This window comes from Camelus dromedarius, chromosome 26 (assembly GCF_036321535.1).
Source record: "Camelus dromedarius isolate mCamDro1 chromosome 26, mCamDro1.pat, whole genome shotgun sequence".
Lineage (NCBI taxonomy): Eukaryota > Metazoa > Chordata > Mammalia > Artiodactyla > Camelidae > Camelus > Camelus dromedarius.
The window spans coordinates 11377032-11382440 of record NC_087461.1 but is presented as its reverse complement, the minus strand read 5'-3'; positions in this window follow the sequence as shown (position 1 = coordinate 11382440).

Genomic DNA, 5409 nt, shown 5'->3' with positions numbered 1-5409 from the left:
CATTTATGTCAGAGTGTTCTGCCTATGTTTTCCTCTAGGAGTTTTATAGTATCTGGTCTTATATTTAGATCAAAGATCTTTCTTATGAGCAAAATAACTTGTGCAAGATATGATTATTACAGCCACCAGTTATTAGGGATCTACTACCACATAGCCTGTGAGTCTGCATAGTACTCAGCACAGCACCCACTCTTCTCCAGGCAGTCAATATTTGTTGAATGAATATTTACTTTGTATTTCCAACATGTATTTCCCTTTACTTTTCTTACCAATTCAGCATATTAGCAAGGCTTGCTCAGGGCATCTTCTCACCTCAACAAAAGCAGACACACTGGCCCATGTATTGTTGCCTGTGTTCTTGGCTCTCTTTTCTCTAGGCATCAAACAGACCACCACACTTCTCCTGTGACAATACATTCTTGCAACAGGATAGACAGACAGACATATAGACAGATACTACAGATATAGATACTTGAGTCAGTCATGGCTTTCTTCACATCATTCACTTTTGATTTTCTCCTGCTAAGGGTATGCTTGTAGTACAGCTGCCCTGACTTAACTGAGAGAACCACCTCCTGCTTAAAAAGAACTTTAGTGACCATCTCTTGGGGTAGGTTATCTTTGCATTTGGCTGTTCTGACCCAAGTATACAAAGATTCTTATTAACCTTAACTTCAGAGGGGAAGTCTCATCCTTAAAATTATTCATATGATCTTTATATGGAGCCTCTAGCCCACTAAGTACCCACTAATGGTATGTTTGTTTTTTCTTTTTAAGAAGCTGAGGTTTCCTTATTTTCTTTTAAAGACTTAGTAAATTAGTAAAAATTAGGAAAGATCACCTAATTTTAAGCAGAGTAGAGCACATAAAACTATTCTAAAAGAAAATCCAGCAAGACAATGTAAAAGAAAAATAATTTAAAAATTATTAAAAAGAGGGGAAAGCAAAATTAGCAACACCCTAGAGAAGCAAGATCTGAAAAAACCTAAAAAGGAAAAAGTTTTATATACTCTTCTTTCTGAAAAAACCCAAGGTTTGTGCTGAAGGCTACATTTTCAAGACATTTCTCATATACTAAAGAACAATTATGAATAGAAATAGAAATAGAGCAGCCTTTTCAAGATATAGAAGACTTTTCATCATGTATACCTGTGGCAAATGCATTGTTGAGGAGCCAATCAGGAACCCTAAATTATGGCCACATTAATTCTTTTGTATCTTTGTAATGTGAAACAAGTTATGTAAATATTATTCACTTTATTCCCAGATACCTCAATATTACAATTTTCTTCTTAACTTCTTTTTATTACAACAGCTTAGCTTTACTCTTAAAACTGCACTATCTATTCCTGTAGGGTCAAGATGTCTTCTAAATCAGTATAGCCATCTCTTTGCAAACTGCCACAATTCTGAGTAGTAGTGACGTCTGCCAACAGTCAATCGATAAAATGAAAAGATAATGAAAATCTGTCAGAGAACTACTTTCTATTAAAAAATTCAACATACGTCTTAAATCTCTCCTTTGTCCTGGAATTCTGTATAAACTGGAATTACTGAAGACTTCTCTACATACCTGGAATATCTACTATTTACTGAGACATGAGCATTGTTTAAAGTCAAAAGCGTAATTGTTTGCTCCCCCAGTCTGCACTTTTCAGCAAGATGGCAAAGGCAGTGACAATGACACCTAAGTAGGAATTTCCTGTGTTCTTCTACTTCTTTCATTCCTATTACATCACCAGGATAGCTCAAGTTTCACTGCGAGAAACAAAAAGTGAATGTTTCCTGTTGGTCATTAGAATGGAAAACCTTGAGTTTATTTTACAAATTGGCTGCACAGGTGTTACGTGACACACCGGAATAAATGCCCTCCACAGTTACCTATGTTGTACTCCCCTCTGTTATACCTTGATAAGCTAAGAAATACAACCACGTGGTCCATTGCTAAAATTATTCAGAGAACTTCTAAGTGGAACATTTGTTTAGATGCAATCATTACTTCAAGCGTACATCATTGAGATTGCCTGTGTACACATTGCCCACCTACTTGGCATCAACACTTGCTAAAATCATTCCAGTTCAAAGTATGAAAGGCCGAGAGGAAGCAGGGCAGGGGGTGGGAAGAACAGTTGAGGGCTCTACTTTAAAATATAAAATGCACATATACAACTGGAATTTTTTTCAAATTGTCATTGTCTAAGTTCTATCTGTCAGCATATAAATGCAGGGGGCCTACTGAATCTGTTCAACCATTCTAATCAATATGATAGAAAAAAAATTCCTTTCAGGGAAAGGGAAGGCCAAGAAGAGGAAGATCAAGTTATTTACACATTGCAGACATAACACATTTATTAAAGAAGGATCAGAGAGGGGAAATTCAAAAAAGAGCAGGCATATCTATACTAGACCTGTGTATGTACACCATGATTTGGAGTCTTCAATGTATAGCTGATATTTGAACTGCTTCATAATTGCCACATCTTGGTGGACTGGAAATCTAAATGCAAAAATGCAGAGCATAGTAACTAGACTTATTATGGTGATCATTTTGAAATGTATAGAAGTATTAAATGACTATGTTGCGCACCAGGAACTAACATAATGTTGTAGGCCTACTGTGTTTTAAAATCAAACATACGTATAGAAAAAGAGATCAGGTATGTGGTTACCAGAGGTCAGGGATGGGGGAGGAGGGATTGGATGAAGGCAGTCAGAGGGTACAAACTTCCAGTTATAAGATAAATAAGCAGTGGGGATGTAATGTACAACATGATAAATAGAATTAGCACTGCTGTATGTTATATATGAAAATTGTTAAGAGAAAGTCACTCATCGCAAGTGAAAATTATTTTTTCTATTTCTTTAATTTTGTATCTATGAGATGATGGATATTCACTAAACTTACTGTGGTAATCATTTCATGATGTGTGTAAGTTTTATGTTGTACGCCTTAAACTCACACCATACTGTATGCCAATTATATCACAATAAAACTGGAAGAAAGAAAAGAATCATGAAAATTCAAAAGATTTACCTATTTAAAAAGTTAAAACTTTGGTATGTTAAAAAAAAACACCCTTAGGAAACATAAATACTATTGATAAAAAAGCATTAAGCAAAAAAAGACAGTGGCAGGTTCATGCTACAAAGGATTACACATGGCAGAGAGGAAGCAAAATATTACCCAGGTAATGCCAAGTCAACTCCAATTTTACAGATTAGGATAACCCCATGTTGTTTTGTTTTGTTTTAATATGCCAAAGCACACCCATGTTCCTTAACCAGACACACTCAGCACTTCCATGATACCACCAAAGAATGCAAAAAAGAAGACACAGATAAAGGCAAAAAAAGCTCTCTGGTTGACCAAAAACTAAAGCTTAAGCTCATTTCTCATAGCAGAGCATCCTAGTCCCAAAATGGAAACCCATTTCCTATTCTCTTATTCTGACAAGCATGTTGGATGGTGTCTCTAATTCAACACGGGAAGTCATGGTGGAGAATTAGCGCTGGAAAGTGACAGTGATGAGAGAAACCAGCAAGAATATGAGGGAGGAGACAGGAAAATATAAAACATGAAGCTACAAATCCCAGAACTCTGAGATCCTTGAGAGTATAAAGCACCTGTCACGCCTCAGCAATCTACCCAAGGCTTCACGGACCCATACCCAAGCCAACATGAGACCCCTCAGTCATCAAGGGAAGATTAAACTATACTCAGTTATTTTACAAAGGCAAATAAGTATACCACAGATCGCTTCTTAAGGGATTTTATCAAAAGCAGTTATTTTATATTTTACAAATAAATGGACTATTCAATTATTTAGAAAATTCACTTCTGAGAGATCAAGCTAGGTAAGGTTTTACTATGAGAAATGATGGCAGTGAACTCTTTGACCTTTGCTCATAGAATAATTGTCACTGACCTAACTTACAGCAGGAGGAAATACACTGACTTTCCCCTCAACAGATCTGTTCTGATCTGATTCATGTTACTCGCCCAGGCCCCATACCAATGGCATAAGCATGCAGTCAAGACTATTGAACACAACAGTCCTAAATAAAGCATGCTTGAAATCGGTCCAGCATCTCCTCCCCAACAACGCCACTGAACGAAAACACAGCAAAACTAGGAATTGCTGTAGACTGGACTTGGGATAGGTGTAACCCTTAGAGCAAGTCAGAGCAAGTCCCTTCAGTCATGGCAACACCTTCAAAATCACTTCAAATTAGTGAAGTTCTACTTTTAAATAACCTCAGCTCAGTTCTCAAGACGTTTGGAAGATGACACAAAGATAAAATCAACAAATTCTAATTTTTGGTTTCAAAATCTATTTTTTTCCATTATAGAATTCAACACTTTTAATACTCCTTTTATAACACTACCTCAGTTTAAAATGCTCAGAATTACTTTGTCAGTGATAATTCCCAATAATTGTGGAGTCATACCATGTTTACTTAATTTCACATCCACCAGCTAAGTATTTTCCAAAGCTCGTATTTCCCCTCAACAAATATTTACTGAGCATTTACTCTGCTAGGTACTGGGTTGGAACCCAGGGACTCAACAAGGAACATAATATAGTCCATGCCCATTGCACTTAGCACATTTGAGGAATGAAACTGAATTAAATGCCACCTAGTTTCTCAGTGCCTCTGAGTTTAGTTACAGACACTCTAGAGATGTCGGGAAAAAAAGCCTGGATTTATGATTTCATGTGACAAATAACTTAAATTTGAACATGTTACACATTTGAAGTATACACTCTTGAATTCTTCCAGTGCATTTACCTATATATTAAATTATCTTAATGTCCAAAGGTCTAAAATCTATTTTCATTGTCAATGCTTTCCCATCATTCAAGCACACTGATTACCATGGAAAAATTTTAAACTTTCTCATCTCTTTGGGAAAAAAGAAAAACACGTAAAATAAATTTTAATAAAGTAGTGAGATTATCTAAAGATCCTTTTTTTTTCTCAGTACGAAGAATATGAAAACATTGCGATGTGAGTCTATATTTACCCAAGATGAAGCTAACCAATTTCGATGTTCGAGGGACGCTGAGGCATTTCCTCTCCTCTATAAAATGTGGCTTCTGAGAAAAGGCTTTGTGTCTAATGAAAACGTGGCTGTATAAAGCATACGGACCCCAGGTTTAGAAGACTGCAACTGAAGAATCACATGTACATGTCCTGGTGCTGCTTATCACTAATGGTTTACTACTCAGTCCAATTAAACATACTAGCACGAGTCAATTTTAGAGAAAAAATGTGAGTGGAAAATGAACAAAAGGATCAAGGAATTAGGTTTTAGGTTTTCACCAAAATCATTAAGTACTGTGCCATTTTAGTTTTTTAATGAAACAGTAATAAAAAAAATCACACTAATAGTTATTTGTATCATAG